This window comes from Myxocyprinus asiaticus, chromosome 19 (genome assembly GCF_019703515.2).
Source record: "Myxocyprinus asiaticus isolate MX2 ecotype Aquarium Trade chromosome 19, UBuf_Myxa_2, whole genome shotgun sequence".
Taxonomy (NCBI): Eukaryota; Metazoa; Chordata; class Actinopteri; order Cypriniformes; family Catostomidae; genus Myxocyprinus; species Myxocyprinus asiaticus.
The window spans coordinates 331,795-352,380 of NC_059362.1; positions in this window are offsets into that span (position 1 = coordinate 331,795).

The window sequence follows — 20,586 nt, forward strand, 5'->3', positions numbered from 1 at the left end:
TGGGCAGTGCTATTGCCGTACCAGGCGGAGATACAGCCAGTCAGGATGCTCTCCACAGTGCAGGTGTAGAACCGTGTGAGGATGTGGCGGTTCATTCCAAACTTCCTCAGCCGTCTCAGGAAGAAAAGGCGCTGATGAGCCTTCTTCACAACGACTTCAGTGTGGACGGAACATGTGAGTTCCTCAGTGATGTGGACACCCAGGAACTTGAAGCTGCTGACTCTCTCCACTGGTGCTCCATTGATGGTGATTGGACTGTGTTCTCTGTCTTTTCTCCTGAAGTCCACCACAAGCTCCTTTGTCTTACTGACGTTGAGGGAGAGGTTGTGCTCCTGACACCAGTGTGTCAGAGTGTGCATCTCCTCTCTGTAGGCTGTTTCATCATTGTCAGTGATCAGACCTACCACCGTCGTGTCATCAGCAAACTTAATGATGGCATTGGAGTTATGTGTTGCCACACAGTCATGTGTGTACAGGGAATACAGTAGTGGGCTGAGAACACAGCCCTGCGGGGCTCCAGTGTTGAGGGTCAGTGATGAGGAGATGTTGCTGCCTATTCTAACCACCTGGCGTCTGCTTGACAGGAAGTCCAGGATCCAGCTGCACAGCGAGCTGTTTAAGCCCATAGCCCGGAGTTTCTCATCTAGCTTGGAGGGCACTATGGTGTTGAATGCTGAGCTGTAGTCTACAAACAGCATTCTCACATAAGTGTTCTTTTTTTCCAGGTGGGAGAGAGCAGTGTATATTGTAGATGCAATGGCATCATCAGTGGAGCGGTTGTTACGGTAAGCAAACTGCAGCGGCTCAAGATTGAGTGGTAATACAGAGCAGATGTAATCTCTGATTAGTCTCTCAAAACATTTGCTGATGATGGGGGTCAGAGCAACAGGACGCCAGTCATTTAAACAAGTTATTTTCGATTGTTTTGGAACAGGCACAATGGTGGATGTTTTAAAGCATGTGGGGACTACAGACAAAGAGAGGGAAAGGTTGAAAATGTCCGTAAAAACACCAGCCAGCTGGTTCGCGCACGCTCTGATGACGCGGCCCGGAATGCCGTCTGGACCCGCGGCTTTGCGGATATTCACCCGTCGGAAGGATCGGGTTACATCCGCTACAGAGACGGAGAGTGAACTAACCTCTGTAGCTTCGGCCGTGAGAGCTCTCTCCGCGAGGGCGGTGTTATTTCCCTCGAAACGAGCATAAAAAGTATTTAGCTCATCCGGTAGAGAGGCAGCGGTGTTCATGGCGGAGTTTTTATTCCCTTTAAAGTCCGTGATGATGTTAATTCCCTGCCACATGCTTCTAGAGTTGGTGGTGTTAAACTGTCCTTCAATCTTACTCCTGTACTGGCGTTTTGCTGTTTTGATAGTTTTTCGGAGGGCATAACTGGCTTGTTTATGCTCCTCCGCGTTCCCGGAATTAAAAGCGAGGTCCGCACATTAAGTGCTGCGCGAACATCGCTGTTGATCCACGGCTTCTGATTCGGATAGATTCGCACAGTTCTGGTCGGAATCACTTCCTCTACACACGTTCTGATGAAGCACATTACGCTATCAGCGTAAAGCTCGATGTCGTCATCAGAGGCGGACCGGAACATCTCCCAGTCCGTGCGATCAAAACAGTCTTGTAGCGTAGAGTCTGATTGGTCCGACCAGCACTGGATCGTTCTGAGGGTGGGTGCTTCCTGTTTCAGTTTCTGCCTGTAAGCGGGCAGAAGCAGAATGGAAGAGTGGTCCGATTTGCCAAATGGTGGGCGAGGGAGGGATTTGTAGCCATCCCGGAACGGAGAGTAGCAATGGTCCAAAACCCAGTCCCCTCGTGTGTTGAAACTAATGTGCTGGTGATATTTTGGTGCGACTGATTTTAAACTGGCTTTATTAAAGTCCCCGGTCACAATGAACGCGGCCTCAGGGTGCGTGGTTTCCTGCTCACTTATACTCCCATACAGTTCCTTGAGTGCCCGGTCTGTGTCTGCTTGTGGGGGGATGTACACAGCAGTGATAATGACCGCTGTGAATTCCCTCGGTAGCCAGAATGGTCGACACAGAAGCATAAGAAATTCCAGATCAGGAGAACAGAAAGACTTGATAGAATGTATGTTCCTCTGATCACACCAGGATTTGTTGATCATAAAACATACACCACCTCCTCTAGTTTTACCTGAGAGGTCTTTCGCTCTGTCCGCTCGGAGCATGGAGAACCCCGCGGGTTCAATGGCTGAGTCTGGAATCTCCGCAGACATCCAAGTTTCCGTAAGGCAGATAATGCAGCAGTCCCTCGTCTCTCGTTGGAAAGAGATCCGCGCTTTCAGCTCGCAGAGCTTGTTATCCAGAGACTGAACATTTGCCAGTAGAATAGTGGGTAGCGGGGGTCGATTTGCGCGGCGTCTTACTCTGATGAGAACGCCGGCTCTGTTTCCCCTTTTCCTCCTGCGTTTCCGCGGCCGTGCTGCCCAGACAAAGGGCTCCGCTTGCGTGTTTGTAAACAGCGGGTCGGCATTGAGGAATGTGAAGTCCGGTTTACGGTGTGAGATCGCTGAGCCAATGTCCAAAAGTGTTTGTCTGTCGTAGACAATAAGGCAGGCAACATCCAAGACAAAAAACATAAGAATTGTAAACAAAACAAACAAACCATTGCTAAGTTGTGTCGGAGCTCGCAACGCAGCAGCCATACTCGGCGCCATCTTGAGTCCAAAGCGCCATCTTGAGTCCAAAATATACATTTTTTATTGAATAATGTGTATATAGTATATATAGAATGTACAGTAGGTTGTATTGTACTGTATTGACATTCAGGCTGTCGGTTGATAGTAAGTTGTTAAGAGAGAATATAATATAATAATAATATAATTTATGACAGTCCGGTGTGAGATATAAGAGTAAGAGTAATAAAGTGCAGTGCTGATGTATTTTGATTGTGGAGTTCAAAAGTCTGATTGCTTGGGGGAAGAAGCTGTCATGAAGTCGGCTGGTGCGGGTCCTGATGCTGCGATACCACCTGCCTGATGGTAGCATTGAGAACAGCCCATGGCTCGGGTGGCTGGAGTCTCTGATGATCCTCCGAGCTTTTTTCACACACTGCCTGGTATATATGTCCTGGAGGGAGGGAAGCTCACCTCCGATGATGTGTCTGGCAGTTCGCAGTTTTGGGCTGTGCTATTGCCATACCAGGCGGAGATGCAGCCAGTCAGGATGCTCTCTACAGTGCAGGTGTAGAACCATGTAAGGATGTGGCGGTTCATTCCAAACTTCTTCAGCCGTCTCAGGAAGAAGAGGTGCTGATGAGCCTTCTTCACAACGACTTCAGTGTGGATGGACCATGTGAGTTCCTCAGTGATGTGGACACCCAGGAACTTGAAGCTGCTGACTCTCTCCACTGGTGCTCCATTGATGGTGATGGGACTGTGTTCTCTGTCTTTTCTTCTGAAGTCCACCACAAGCTCCTTTGTCTTACTGACGTTGAGGGAGAGGTTGTGCTCCTGACACCAGTGTGTCAGAGTGTGCACCTCCTCTCTGTAGGCTGTTTCATCATTGTCAGTGATCAGACCTACCACCGTCGTGTCATCAGCAAACTTAATGATGGCACTGGAGCTATGTGTTGCCACACAGTCATGTGTGTACAGGGAATACAGGAGTGGGCTGAGAACACAGCCCTGTGGGGCTCCAGTGTTGAGGGTCAGTGAGGAGGAGATGTTGCTGCCTATTCTAACCACCTGGCGTCTGCTTGACAGGAAGTCCAGGATCCAGCTGCACAGTGAACTGTTTAAGCCCAGAGCCCGGAGTTTCTCATCTAGCTTGGAGGGCACTATGGTGTTGAATGCTGAGCTGTAGTCTACAAACAACATTCTCACATAAGTGTTTTTTTTTTCCAGGTGGGAGAGAGCAGTGTGTATTGTAGATGCAATGGCATCATCAGTGGAGCGGTTGTTGCGGTAAGCAAACTGCAATGGGTCTAGAGAGACAGGCAGCACAGAGTGGATGTAATCTCTGATTAGTCTCTCAAAGCATTTGCTGATGATTGGGGTCTTCATCAGGATTAAGTTCTCCATCTTGCTGACATCTGACTTCAGTATCTCACAGGTGATGGGAGTTGTGGAGTTTCTGGAAACACCCACATCTATTTGCCAATGGTTGCTGTTGCTTGTGTCACAGCAAGTGGCCAGCTTCCATTGAAATTCAATAAATTCAAGTAGCTTTGTTGCTACAAGTCGCTGGTAGTGTAAACAGGGCATAACAATGCAAGAAGAACAGTGGGCACACCTGGACTGACATGCCTGCGGTTAATGGTCTGCCATTCTGTATCTTAACACTGCCTTTAGGAACCCCTGATGCAATTGTACTGTGGAGAATCACCTAGGATTGTCTTTTATTTCAGAGTAATATTTAGCACTGGCCAGAAGGCTCGCTCTCACTGCAGAAAAAGCCACATGTGCGCTGATTTCTTTTTAGAGAGCTAACTTGCCCCAAAGTGTCACTCTTCTGAACACAGGCTGAGCATGACTGACAAGAGTAAAGTGGAGTTTAATGCCAGGGTGTCTTTCAGAGAAATAATTGTTTTAGGTACGGCAAACTTACACAGGTTAAAACAAAATATACACACACCGATCACTTGATTAGGTACACCTAATTATTCATGCGATTATCTAATCAGCCAGTTGTGTGACAGCAGTGCAATGCATAAAATAATGCAGATACAGGTCAGGAGCTTCAGTTAATGTTCACATAAACCATCAGAATGGGGAAAAAAAATTATCTCAGTGATTTCGAGCAAGGCATAATATTTGGTTCCAGATGGGCTGGTTTGAGTATTTCTGTAACTGCTGATCTCCTGGTATTTTCACGCACAACAGTCTCTAGAGTTTACTCAGAATGGTGCCAAAAACAAATACATCCAGTGAGTGGCAGTTCTGCGGCCGAAAATGCTATGTTGATAAGAGAGGTCAATCCCATTATAATGGTTGATGTGAACATTAGCTCCTGACCCGTATCTGCATTATTTTATGCATTGCACTACTGCCACATGATTGGCTGATTGGATAATCGCATAAATAAGCAGGCGTACAAGTGTTCCTAATAAAGTGGTCGGTGAGTGTACATCAAAAAAATAGCCTGATTTTAGGTGGACAAGTCAAGTAATGTTGGAGTTTACAAAATTAATCAAGGTTAGTTACTACTGCGCCTCTTTGGCAGACATCTGCAGAGCAGCGGGCTGGGCAACACCCAACATCTTTGCGAGGTTCTATAATCTCTGGGTTGAACTGGTTTCGTCCCGTGTGTTGTCAGGTCCAAACAGGTAAGTTCCGGGACAGCCGGCCAGGTGAAGACGTGTGCTTTTGACTCCCAGTCGTGTTCACAAGTTGTGATCCCTGGATGACTTTCCTCCTTTAACCCTGTGGCAGACGAGTTTGCGGAGAAACTCAGTACTTGAGCTAATTAGGCCCTGTATTGAGGTAGGTGCTCCACATGTGGTTGTTCCCCGTAGGTGACCCCATGTGATATCTTCCGCTAAATCATTTCTCTGTTGGTAAACTGCATTTTCCTTGGGCAGAGGCCCTCTGCCCCCGGTCACCATGTTTGTAGAAACTCCTCCCCCCTCAGGTAGGACCTACCATGGGACTTCTGCACATGACATTCTTCTGACAAGACTCGATAAAACCATGTGACGTATTTCCACTCAAAATACACCCCCCCCCCTCTGGACAGGGTGTGGTCTCCACGGTGTATTCCCCTTGGGAGTGACACCCCCCCGACGTAGATATTTATGGCCCTAGTCAGATAACAAGTTCCACTCTTTTTTTGGGGAGAAAAAAAGAGGAAAAGAGGCCACGGCTGGGCTAGCCTGTCCCTATTTTTTGGGCAGTCGACTTGTTCCCGAAGGACCGTTCAACGCTCATAAAGGTGTTGGAGGAGGTTACTTGACGGCCTGGTGCGCTGGCTATGAGGCACATAGCAGTCTGCCTGTCTCGCACCGCCAGTCCACATAACACAGTTCAGCTAGTTGTGGCGTTTTGTATAGGGACCCCTAGTGTCACTAAATTGACACAACATTGAGTGAGTGACAGATAGGGAACGTCCTGGTTACTTTCGTAACCTCCGTTCCCTGATGGAGGGAACAAGATGTTGTGTCCCTCTTGCCACAACACTGAACTACCCGCTGAAATGGCCGGGACCTTGTCTCGGCTCCTCAGCACAAAACCAGAATGAGTGGTTGCATACCAGCTCCTTTTAAACCCATATATCCGGAGGAGTGTCATGCAAATTCCACTCGCCAATTCCCATTGGCCTTTTTTCAAAAAGTAGAGGTGTTTGGGGCTCCCAAGAGTGACCCCTAGTGTCACTACATCGACACAACATCTCGTTCCCTCCATCAGGGAACGGAGGTTACGAAAGTAACCAGAACATTTTGGCAATTGGTTAACATTAGCCAATATCCCACAAGGCCTATAGAAAAAAAATATTTCAGAGGAAGTACAAGTTACTCAGGGATGAACTGCATAAAATAACACCAGGAATATGCATTAAGAAAGTAAATAAGGTAATTTTTTTATTCCATGTTAACTTTAAAGAATAATAATCACAATTAAATCAAATATCGGTGCATCCCTAAAGGTTTGGACACACTAGACTTCATACTGCACACCGTTCAGTTCCATTCATACACATCAGAATGCGGAAGTCTAGAAATGCAAGCTCATGCAAAGAAATTTTGGATTCCCCTTTGTACCAAATTTCAAGTTTGGTGAACTCTGACCTGTAAATTCAGAAAGCAAGAAGAAGTTTGTCCTATAGAGGATCTAAATGTCAAATGCTCACCTCGTGACTCAATACAAAGATATTTCAAATCTGTATGGTATAAATAGTTGCAGAAAAGTTTAGTAGATTTAAATTTTTTTTATATAATATTATTACAAATAGAAGCCCTAGAGTGTGACATTGATTTCTTCATTTCCAGGTCTAAAGTAATTTCACATGCCCATATATAGTGTGACCATGGCTTAAGAGTTATTGTTAAATGACACAAAGCACAGCTGGCTTACTCTCTGTTCACGTCCAGTGATGTCAGAGGACAAACGGAGCATTTTGTTTATGCTGCAGAGGTTGCATATGTTGAAATGCTGCATGTGTCCCTGTGATTGTATTAAGAGGGTACGCTTTCCGTCAGTCATAATTCAGCCATCATAACATACAGAGGGAGGTTGTGAAGTGTACTGCTTGTAGAATGTATCAGCACTGTCATGTTGTCTACACTGTAAGGCTTATACCTACTGTTTTCTCACAGGTATGTCATCAATATTCCTTAATTCAGGAGGTTCGCGAGACTTGATTGACAGGCCTCGCAACGTCAGGAACCTATGGCAGAACAGCAGCACAATATAGGTAAGAAGACAGCAAAATACTGTATGCTTCCATAGAAGCCATAAGTACGCGAATTCAACTTCATTTAAAAAAAAAAAAATATTCCCCGTGAAGTACTACACTACCCAGAATCTTCAAGAGAGATCCACCAATTAGAGAATTCGCTGTAAACATAGAAATTGGAACCATGCTACACATCACGCTCCCATGAAGTATTGTTAATTGTCAGAGTTTTTGCTTTAATGTTTTATTTTGGCCACTAGAGGCCCTCACTGTGTTTCATTTCAGTTTCCCGCCATTTTATCATGTGTTATTGTTTTCACCTGTGCCTCGTTCTGGACTGTGTAAGTCTGGAAGTTAATCACTTCCTTTGTTTCTTTGCTTGGTTATTGATGTTCCTAGCCAGTTACTGCCGTAAGTCTGCTCTAGTTCCAAGTACTAAACTTTGTAAGCCTTTTGGTTTGTTCTATCCCCGTGTTTATTTTTTGCTGTTTTTTGGTGTGTTTTTCCTGAGATTATTTTTTCCCTCCTTTCGGATCCTTTGCTGGACTAAAGATTTTTCAGTTTTTTGTGATTGTCAGTAAGAAATTGCTTTTGTACTCTTTTGCTATTTTTGTTAATAAACTCTTCTGAGTTCTTTTAAGACTATTGGGTTCAACTCCCTTCTGTGGCTCAGTGGTAGAAATTAAGACTCTTGCACCAGAGACCCAACTTCGATTCCTGGCTCTGACAGAATAACCAAGCCACATTATGAACCCAGAGACGCCTAATGCTCAAGAACTCCTGGCCACAATTGCTCAGCAGGAGTCCACAATCCAATGCCATGAGTCAGCACTATTCCAACAGGAGACTGTGATGGTTAAACACTGACAAGGGTTGTTGGATCTCATGATTTCTGTTCATCAGATCCTCTATCTCAGCTACTGCTGCTTCGGTACCCTTTCCGGATTCTCAAGTACTCTCTCCTCTGATTGAACCTTGTCTACCTCCACCACAACATTTCTCAGGTGATCCCAGTGCATGTGATGGGTTCCTGACTCAATGCTCTCTCACATTTGAATTACAACCATCTTCCTTCCCCTCAGATTGGGCCAAGATCGCATATGTTATCACCCTCCTTTCTGGCAAGGCTCTTTCTTGGGCAACAGCGGTCTGGAAGGCACAGGCACCCTTCTGTTCGAGTTATTCTGTGTTTGAAAAAGAGTTCAAGTGAGTCTTTGACCACCCCCTCAGTGGCCGGCAAGCCTCTAAGAGACTTCTCACCCTCCAACAAGGTAACGGCAGTGTGGCTGAATATGCCATACAGTTTCAGACAGTTGCAGCAGGGAGCGGCTGGAATGACGAGGCCCTCATGGTGTGTTTCCTGAATGGTCTGTCTGAGGCAATCCAGGATGATATGGCTACCAGAGAACCTGCTCGTGATCTCGAGACCCTCATGGATCAAGCAATCCGGCTGGATAATCACCTGAGGGAGAGTAGACTGAACCAGCCATCTGTTTCCACATTGTCTGCCAGTCCAGCACTTGCTCAAATGCTATCAGTGCCCCACGAGTCCTCGGAACCCATGCAATTGGGAAGGACAAGGCTTTCCCCATCAGAATGAGACCGTCGCATGAGAGAGCGCTGTTGTCTATATTGTGGATTGTATGGTCATTTTCGCTCCGCCTGCCCCGAGCTTCCGGGAAACGCCCAGTCCCATACAGGCAAGGAAGGACTGTAACGGGAGTTACACGCACAGCTTCACCTTCCAACTCTGGATTGTTCCTTCCCATCACACTCACTTGGGGATATCAACAACACCAACTCCAGGCATTGATTGATTCTGGTGCTGCCGGGAATTTCATGGATATTTCCTTTGCCAAAAGTCTCCAGATTCCTATTAATTCCCTTCCTGCTCCCCTAACTGCGACAGCCTTGGATGGAAGACCGTTAGCTCCAGGGAAAATAACCCACCTCACCTCTCTCCTTGGTCTCATCACTTACCAGCACCAGGAGAGAATGTGCTTTCATCTTATACAGACTCCAGAGTTTCCTATTATCATCGGTCACCCCTGGCTCCTCCAGCATAACCCACACTTTGACTGGTCCACTGGCGCTGTTCTCAGTTGGGGTCCCACCTGTCAGACTACATGCTTGGCCCAAAATTCCCCTGATCTTGTTCTCGAGTCCCAAGAAACCCTAGATCTGTCTCAAGTCCCTGCTCAGTACCACCACCTCAAAGCAGTGTTCAGCAAAAGGAAGGCCACCCCCTTACCTCCTCATCGCCCCTATGATTGCGCCATTGAGCTGCTCCCAGGAACCTGCCCCCCCAGAGGTTGTATATTCTCTTTGTCTCCCCCCGAATGAACTGCTATGGACAAATACATTAACGAATCCCTTGCGGCAGGTATCATCCAACCATCCACTTCCCCTGCTGGAGCTGGATTATTTTTCGTTGGGAAGAAGGATGGCGGACTCCGGCCATGTATTGATTACAGGGGCCTTAATAAGATCACTATTCGAAACCGCTATCCCTTGCCATTAATGACCACTGCTTTCGAAATTCTGCAAGAAGCCTCCATCTTCACTAAGCTTGACTTGCGCAATGCCTACCATCTCGTGCGCATCAGGCAAGGAGATGAATGGAAGACCGCCTTCAACACGCCCACTGGGCACTATGAATATTTGGTTATGCCCTTCGGTCTCACCAATGCTCCTGCAGTATTTCAAGCTCTCATTAATGATGTTCTCAGAGACATACTCAACCAATTTGTGGTTGTCTACTTGGACGATATCCTCATCTTCTCGAGTTCCCTCCAAGAACATGTAAAACACGTTAGTAAGATTCTCAGACGTCTTCTTGATAACAATCTTTATGTTAAACCTGAGAAATGCGAGTTCCATGTGACCAAAGTTCAGTTCCTGGGGTTCATTATCAAGCCTGGCCAGATACAAATGGACCCTCAAAAGTTTCAAGCAGTTGTGGATTGGCCCTCCCCCTCATTGGTAAAGGAAGTACAGCGTTTCCTTGGTTTCGCCAATTTTTATCGCAAGTTCATCCGGAACTTCAGTACTGTGGCGGCTCCTTTATCTGCCCTCACCAAGGGGAACACAACCAGCTTTAATTGGGGACATGAAGCAGAGTTGGCCTTCAGCAAACTCAAAAGCCATTTTACCTCTGCACCTATTCTCATTCTCCCTAACCCAGATAAACCCTTCATCGTGGAGGTCGATGCTTCGGACATATGGGTTGGAGCTGTGCTGTCCCAAAGAGGGGAGGACAACAAGTTGCATCCATGTGCATTCCTTTCCCACTGCCTTACACCGACTGAGACGAACTATCATGTAGGGGATCGAGAGTTACTGGCAGTTAAGCTAGTGCTTGAAGAGTGGAGGCATTGGTTTGAGGGGGCCAAACACCCATTCCAAGTATTCACGGACCACAAAAATCTGGAATACATTCAGCAGGCAAAGCGACTCAACCCCCGCCAGGCACGTTGGTCCTTATTCTTCAACCGTTTCCTGTTCATCTTATCCTACCGCCCCGGCTCTAAAAACCTAAAACCTGATGCTTTGTCCCGAGTATATGTAAACACTCCTCAGGAAGATTCTATTGCATCAATTATCCCCAGTTCCAAGATAATAGCTCCTATCAGGTGGGATCTGGAAAATACTGTAAAACAAGCCCAAGCCCGAGAACCTGACCCAGGAGGGGGCCAACCCACTGCCTGTTTGTCCCTAAAGCTGTCCGCTCCCAGATCCTCCAGTGGGGACACTCCTCTCATCTCACTTGTCATCCTGGTACCTCTCGCACTCTTGAGTTCCTCCAAAGACGATTTTGGTGGCCAACTATCAAGGAGGATGTGACAACATTTGTAAACGCATGTCCCACGTGTAACCAAAATAAGGTCCCTCACCGCTCTCCACAGGGGCTATTGCATCCTCTCTCCATACCTCATAGACCTTGGTCTCATCTTTCTATGGATTTTATCACTGGACTTCCGCTATTATGAGGCAACACCACTATCATGGTCATAGTTGATAGATTCTCCAAGGCCGCCCGATTTATTCCTCTACCCAAACTACCCACCGCTAAAGAAACTGCTGAATTGGTTATAAACCACGTCTTCCGAGTCTTTGGCATCCCACAAGACATCGTCTCTGATCGAGGACCCCAATTTTCCTCCCGATTCTGGTGGGCATTTTGTCAATCTCTGGGGGCTACAGTGAGTCTATCTTCTGGGTTCCACCCGGAGTCCAATGGGAAAACGGAGAGGCTTAACCAAGATCTTGAGACTACACTGAGGTGTATGGCAGCTAATAACCCATCCTCTTGGTCTTCCTTCATCATGTGGGCAGAATATGCTCACAATACCCTTCGCTCCTCAGCTACAGGCATGTCCCCTTTCGAGTGCCAGTTGGGATACACCCCTCCTCTATTCCCTGAGCAAGGAGTGGAGGTTGCAGTTCCCTCTGCTCAACAGTTCGTTAAACATTGCCGCCAGACATGGAAAAAAGCCCGACTCAAGCTCTTGAAGGTCTCTCAGCAGTATCAGCACCAGGCCAATCGTAGACGCAGACCTGCCCCCACTCTGCGCCTCAGCCAAAGAGTCTGGCTCTCCACCAAGAACATTCCCTTGCGGGTGGAATCCCATAAACTTTCCCAGAGGTTCATTGGCCCCTTCAGGATTGCCAGGAAAGTAAACCCAGTTACTTACCGTTTATATTTGCCTAGGTCTTTGAAGATAAATCCCACTTTTCATGTCTCACTGTTAAAACCTGTTTTGTCTTCTCCTTTTCTTGCGACAGGTAAACCTCCCCCTCCTCGTATCATTGGTGGCCAGCCAGCTTACACAGTCCACAGAATACTGGATGCCCGTCGAGTACGTGGGTCCCGGCAGTATCTTGTGGACTGGGAAGGATATGGCCCTGAGGAGCGCTCCTGGGTTCCTGCCAAGGACATCTTGGACCCCAAACTAATTCAAGAATTTCATGCTCGCAAGTCCAGTCATCCAGGAGGGAATGTCAGGAGCCGTTCCTAGAGGGAGGGGTCCTGTCAGAGTTTTTTCTTTAATGGTTGGTCACTTCCTTTGTTTCTTTGCTTGGTTACTGATGTTCCTAGCCAGTTACTGCCGTAAGTCTGCTCTAGTTCCAAGTACTAAACTTTGTAAGCCTTTTGGTTTGTTCTTTCCCCGTGTTTATTTTTTGCTGTTTTTTGGTGTGTTTTTCCTGAGTTTTTTGGAGATTATTTTTTCCCTCCTTTCGGATCCTTTTCTGGACTAAAGATTTTTCTGTTTTTTGTGATGGTCAGTAAGAATTGCTTTTGTACTCTTTTGCTATTTTTGTCAATAAACTCTTCTGAGTTCTTTTAAGAGCGTGTCTGACTGTTGGGTTCAATTCCCTTCTGTGGCTCAGTGGTAGAAATTAAGTCTCTTGTGCCAGAGACCCAAGTTCAATTCCCAGCTGTGATAGTTAATAATGTAATGGAGACAATCTTCCTACACTTGCAAACTACTTACATGTTTTGAAAATCATAAAATGTATTGTTTTATTCTAATTATATCACTAAAATATACTTCTAATAAATAAATCAAAAGTTTTCATTTGTACCATCATTTGTAGTTCATTCCCTCATTTAGGCTGCTTGGTGTGTTTCATGACTCAGAACTCATTATTAAGGTGTTTTTTAAATCTCTATGGAGAAAATACTTCCAAGGCCACTAAAAAGTGGAGAAACATCTTAGATGCAGGAGGTTTAACTTTCCATGTGCTCTCCATTTAATCTCATTGCTGTCTAGGAGAAACAATTGAGATATAACAAAGATTTGATTAGTGATTTTTCTTTCCAGTGGGACCCTTTGAACAATAAACTTTGTGTTTTCAAACAGCAGTAAAGATTTTCTGACAGGCTGTCATGGACACAGAATGAATTTTTTTGGTACTTTGTTGTTTTAATCTCTCAGCAAGTGATAAAGGATTAAAGTCAGTTGATTGTGATCACAACAGAGCTCAGATCTCACAACAGCAATGGAAGCCTTTATCTTCATCTCCATCTCGTCTGTGTCTTTAGTCCTGTAGTTCCATGGTGGTGTAGTGGGCTAAAGCACACAACTGGTAAGCAGAAGGTTGCCAGTTGTATCCCCACAGCCACCACCATTGTGTCCTTGAGCAAGGCACTAACTCCAGGTTGCTCTGGGGGGATTGTCCCTGTGATAAGTGCACTGTAAGTTGCTTTGGATAAAAGTGTCTGCCAAATGCATAAATGTAGTTCCTGTAGGTCACGTAGAGAGAATGATCTGTAAAACTTTATTAGTGATGTGTCAGCTGCTGTCGTGATGGATCATTTTACGGTCAGTTCGTGGACTTTGCTTCTCTGGCTTTTCTGACTCCAGGCTTAAAGTAACAAATCTGATTCTCTGGAAAATTTCATCAGCGGGATGTTGAACTGATCTGCCCAGTATTAAAGCTCTGTGTATCCTTCTCTTAAGAGAAATTGGCACTTGATTCTGCTTTAAAAGGAGAAGCGTTAAGTGTGACACCAAATTAATCGGAGAGACTGAAGTAGAATAGTATCTTTTCTGATCTCTGCATCTAAAAATGGCCGTCTCATATAAAAATAATATCTCTCGTTTTGTATTGTGTGGATTTTCTGCAAATAAATAAATAAATAAATAAATAAAAAATAATTTGCTTAATCTGTTTTTGTGTCTTGTTTTCCAGAAATAAATACCTAAAGATCCTAAAACAAGATATATTTACCCGAGAAGCAAAATTGCATAATATATTAAAACTTGTTTGCATTGAATATATCTTACAGATCCCCTTGGAGGACAGGGAGTGAAATTATTTTCTGGAATAGATTTGCGTTCTTTTGGGTTTCCTCACAATAAATTAACTATGGTTACATACTAGTATTGGCTACAATGGAAAGTGATATCTTGTGCATTTTTGTGTTTAAGAAATGAGAAAACAGCCGTATACACTTAGGGAACCTCAAAACTACAGCAATGTTATAAAATACCTAAAGTCATGGATATTTGTAAACATCTTACAGTTACTTCACCGGACAACGTAGATACATCACAATCTGTTAACACACAAGTATTGTTCGATTCATTAAAGCATGACAAGCAATATTAGCTTCAACAACACTACCAGACAACATATCCAAGCATTATAGCAGGTAAACAACACTTAACGGATAACAGATAAAAATCATCCAGATTGCTGTGATGCTGTCCTGAACTCTGTGAGTGTGACTGACTGAACTGAACCTAGTTTCTCCAGCCAGAACATGAGACAGCCTGTCTTTCTTTCCTGTGTTTATGGACATGATGTAATGATGCAAGGATGTACATCATAAGTCAGCAATTTTGCGACAAATATGACCCGACAGCTCAAAATACAAATCATTTTTATAGGCTTACCAAAGTGAATCATATCTGATTGCACCCGCAAAACGTGATTGCGGGTGGATAGAGAATAAGACGCAGGTATTTGTGCTGAAATACCACACACAAAAGTAGCACTACTGTTTAATGAATCTGCTCCTGTTTGTTTATGTACTTAATCAATAATGGCATTTTGTTCATTTTTAACCAAAAAAATCTTATGTAGTGCAGCTTTAATAAAACTAATTCAAGAGACAGTATATTCACAGATAACAAGACAACATTTCCTGTATGCTCTAAGAATTAGTAATAGATATCGGTCGATATTTGGACATTTTGTGTTCTTTTTTAATTAAGAGAAGCATCCCTTAATAGAATCGATGTAATATCTTAAATTGCATCAGACGCACCCTTGATTCTCTAGATGTAGACTTGAAGTTTTTTACAATCCTAGCCCACACTCCCTCCTCCAATACCAAGTTTAAATCTTGAGAGAAGTTGAAGGTCCATCCCCCAGATTCTGAATTAACAGGGAGTAATACACTGATGCCTCATGACCTTTTCCAAAAGCAGTAATCACCACTCCCAGAGTATCTGCCACTTTAGGGGGGTGTGTGCTACTCCCAAAAATAGTACAGAGTAGGTGGCGCAGCTGTAAAAACCTAAAGAACTGAGATCTGGGAATCCTAAAATGTTGAACCATATTTTCAAAGGATCTCAACACTCCACTCTCATATAGGTCACAGAGCATATTAACCTCCCTCACAATCCACTCTGACCAGCAGAAAGGGGAATTATTAATACATAATTTTGGGTTCAGCCATACACTACCGTTCAAAAGTTTAGGGTCACTTACTCATTCTTTCTTTTTTTATGTTTTTCACATTTTAAAATAATACAGTCATCACAACTATGGAATAATAGAAAATAGAAATCCAAAATAAATCAAAACGATGTTATATTTTAGCATCTTCAAAGTGGTCACCCTTTGCCTAGATTTTTGCATTTTCTCAACCAACTTCTTGAGGTATCACCCTGGGATGCTTTTTAAACAGTATTGAAGGAGTTCCCATCTATATGCTGGGCACTTAGTGGGTGCTTTTCTTAATTATTCGGTCCAAGTCATCAATTAAAAAAAAAAAAAAAAAAATGTATTAAATAAAATTTTAGTTTTGTAATTAAATAAATTAATATGTTCACACAATTATATTTTTGTCTACAAAACTAATTTCAAACATTTAAGCACACCTTCAGATCAAAAGATTTTTAAGATCATGAGAAACTTTTCAGGCAAGTGACCCCAAACTTTTGAAGGGTTGTGTATGTTCGAGGCAACATTTAAATAAATGTCTGAATTAAACACTCTGGACACTTTTGTCCATACTGCGTGCAAATGCGAGATAACGGGGTGTAACTTAACTTCTCTGGTTAGTTTAATAGAAAGGCTTTTCAATGGCAAAATAGGGGCAAGAACTTCCTGTTCAATACAAAACCAGGGAGGGGCTCTCTCAGGTGGAAGTGACCAATGAGCAAAATGTTGTAGACTAAATGCATAATAATAAAACAAAATCTTTGGTAGGCCTAGCCCACCTTTGTCAATCGGCCTATGTAACTTATTGAACTTATTGGACATCTACAGGGAGAGACTGCAGCAGGTAGTTGAATTTTGGAATACAATTCATTTTAATAACATTAACCTTCCCAATCATAGATAAATGTAATGAAGCCCACCTGCCCACATCGCTCGAAAGCCTTTTTATTAAGGGGTCAGAATGAACTCTAACTAAATCACACAAACTTGCTGGAAATAAAATGCCCAAATACTTAATGCCCTGTTTGGGCCACTGGAAGACGGCCAGCTGAAAAGTCGTTGCTGGGCAGTACACTGTCAGAGCCAAAGCTTCAGATTTAGACCAATTGACTCAGTATCCTGAGAACTTAGAAAAATAAGTAATAATTTTGTGGAGGCAAGGCATAGATCTAGTGGGGTCAGAGACAAATAATAAAATATAATCTGCGTAAAAGCAAAAGCTTATGTGCCATACCTCCCACCACCACCTCTGGAAAATCATCTTGCTTTCTTATCGCGGCTGCTAATGGTTCCAGGGCAAGACAGAACAATAATGGGGAAAGAGGGCAACCTTGCTGGGTGCCCATGTCCAGAGTAAAATAATCTGAAATTAATCCATTTGTTTATACTGCCGCTACCAGATGTCTATAAAGTAACTTAATCCATCCAATAAAAGTATTCCTGAACCCGTATATTTCCAAAATCTTAAAAAGATAATCCCATTCTACCATATCAAACACCTTTTCAGCATCAAGTGAGATGGCAGCGACCGGAGTCTGATCATTCGCCATTGACCACATGATATTGATGAAATGGCTAATGTTATCAGAAGAGCTGCAGTCCCGAATAAACCCCACCTGATCTATATGTATAAGAGGTGTCATAACTTTACTTAATCAGTTCAAATCAATTTTTGACAATATTTTTTACATCTAGCTGGATCAGGGCAATTGGATGGTAACTCTTACACTGACTTGAATCTTTGTCCTTTTTAAGAATCAGACTGATCCGGGCTTGTGTCATGGTTGGCAGAAGCTTTCCATTCTTTAATGGTTCCGTATAAACTTATAAACAAAAGTGGAGCCAGTTCTGTAGCATAAGATCTAAAAAATTCAGCAGCAAAGCCATCTGGCCTGGGAGCCTTGCCTGTAGACAAGGCCTTAATTACCTCGCCAAGCTCCTCCAAGGTTATCTCAGAATCAAGAGTATTTTTTTGCTCCGTCGTCAGTTTAGGGAGTTCTAATGGTTCCACAAAATTTCTAATATCTTCATCAGTAGACAAAGACGTGGAGCTATAGAGATCAAGAAAGAACTCTTTAAAAGTATTATTAATATCAATGTAAATATAAAAATATGTAAATATTTCACCACTAGCAGATTTCACTGAGGGAATGGTAGAAAAAGACTCTCTCTGCTTTACATATCTAGCCAGATGCTTTCCTGTCTTGACTGTCTTGCCCTGAATAGCCAAAACTCCACCTTCTGCAACAAAATAGTATTATAGCTGTATTTCAATCAGGTCAATTTTCTGAGGCCATCAGATGACATTTGGCACTTCAACTCTGCCTCTGCACTTTTAATATTCCCTTCCAACTCCACGAGTTCTCGTGCTTTGGATTTTTTGATGAATGAGCATACTGTATGATCCGACCCCTAAGGACCGCTTTAAGTTCCTCCCAAGCCATGACTACAGAGGATACTGAGGACCAGTGGATCTCCATATAAACACTGATTTCAGCCTTTAACATTTGTTGGAATTCAGGATTTTGAAAAAGGTATACAATGGTATAAAATGGAGTGGTGGTGGTGTAGTGGACTAAAGCACTGAACTGACAAGCAGAAGGTTGTTGGTTCAGTCCCCACAGCCACCGCCATTGTGTCCTTGAGCAAGGCATTTAACTCCAGGTTGCTCCAGGGGGACTGTCCCTGTAATCAGGGCACTGTAAGTTGCTTTGGATAAAAGCATCTGCCAAATGCATAAATGTAAATGTATACAATAAAGTGCCAACTATATGATTTGTTTTTCTCCATATGTGGCAACACCTATAAACTCATCAGGGCGTAATCTGAGACTAAGATGTTTCCAACTGAGCAACCCACAACAGATGAAATGAGGGACTTAGATAAAAAAAATCTATTCTAGAATAAATCTCATGGACTGATGTAAAAAAATTATAGTTCCTAAAAGATGGATTCAAAAGTCTCCAAATATCTGTTAGATCAAGATATTTACACATCCTGTGAAGCATCAATGTTGATCTAGGGGGATTACACACTTTTGCTTCACTATGATCAAGGATTGAGTCCATCAAAAGATTAAAGTCTCCTCCCAATATTATATCATTAGGGGTGCCAGCGGCTTGCAACATCTCTTCAAGATCTATAAAAAAACCCTGATCATCAGCGTTAGGTGCGTAAATATTAGCCAAAATCAACCTTACCCCTGAATTTCTGCCAAAACATTAATGACTCTTCCTAATTTATCTTTAATCTGTTTGAGGCATTTGAATTGTAGATGTTTACTTATCAATGTAATGACTCCCCTGCTCTTACTTGAGCCAGCACTAAAGAAAACATGTCCACCCCATATCTTCCCAAATTTTTCAGCTTCCTGCGGGAAAAATATGTTTCTTGAAGAAACACTATATCATATTTCTTACGCTTAAGAAAATAAATAACCTTCCTTCTTTTTATGGGGTGCCCCAACCCATTCACATTCCACGTGGAGAGAGACAATCCACTCATATTAATATCTGCCATTTTGACATATGAGAAAAAATTGATTGTGTGTCAAAAATAAAATTATAAAGACCAGTGAGTTCAGTGAGTCAGGCCCACTTGGCTGTTACATGAGTGCAATAAATGCCCTAATCACAATGTTTGCAAGAAATATTCCACAAAACAAACTCCATCCAATAGGAGGCATAAGCACAAAGAATGTGCAGATTCATCCACAAACTGTCCCGAAGGAGTGTTAGTGCACAAATCAACTCCAGCCACTAGGTGGAACCAGCACAAAAAGAAACAAAAAAGGCGCTCAGTTTCCTTGGACAGTCAAGTGAATGTTCAGTGAGTCAGGCCCACTCGGCTGCATCGAGAGCATCACACAATGATTACTCATTCTCATTCCATTGACTTTATGAAGGTCATCGCTTACTGTGGGCATGTAAATATTTTACGGTCATCCTTAGTATCTATTCTTAATTTGGCTGGGAACATCAGTGCAAAAGCAACCTTCCACTGATGTAAGAGTTTCTTGCTTTCTATGAAACAATCACGTTTCTCTCTTGTCGAATTTGCAAAGTCTGGGAACAAGAATATGCTGTGGTTCTTCCAAGAAAGCCTTCCTTTACTCCTCGCCTCGCGTAACACGAGATGTTTTTCAGATGATCTCAGAAATTTGGCCAGAATTGATCGGGGCCTCTCTCCCTCTGCGGATCTCCGAGCCAGAACTCTGTGAGCTCGCTCAATTTCCAGCTTATGGCCTGTTATTTCGAGAAGACTCGGGATGAGCTCGTCTAGGAATTTCACATATCTCTGCCTTCTTCGTCCTCAGGAATTCCAACAATTCGGACATTGTTTTACCGGTTACGATTCTCAAAGTCTTCTAACTTTTCCCAGCGCGTTCTCCAAGTCTGCCTTGGTCGCTAGCAGTTTAGCAGCTATTTCCCTCTCCGATGATTCCAGATAATTGATCTGTTTCTCAACATCCGCCACTCTTGTAACCAACTCAGTGAATTTAATCTCCATGGCAGTGATCGATCGACATATTACAGCAAGATCCTCCAAGTCAGCAACAACCTTCGTCAGCATTGCCAACATGTTCAACAGTTGACGCTGAATCTCTTTCACCTCACTGGCCAAATTGAGTCCCGAGCCTTCGGCCTGCTGCTCAGGGGCTTCAGCTTGAGCACATAAGTGTCTTTTAATGTCTCCAGAGCCCAAGGATTTTGAATTGTTTGACATATTGTCTTCATAGAACAGTTATGGAACAGGGTGTATCGAATCTCACCGGTTTATGACACAAAATGTATTAAAACTAGCAAAGTGCGCAGAGCTCTCAGAGTTTACACACCCCTCTTGCAGAATCTGTAAGAGCTTAATCAAAAATAATGTATTTTGTTTTTTATTTAGTACTGCACAGATGGAGCTAACTGACATAATGGATATCTTTGAGTATATTCAACAAGACAAAATAACAACTGAAATTACCCAAATTATCCTGCTCAAAAGTTTCTTGGTTCTTAATATCATGTGTTTCCTCCTCAATTGCCCTGAGGGGCAAAAC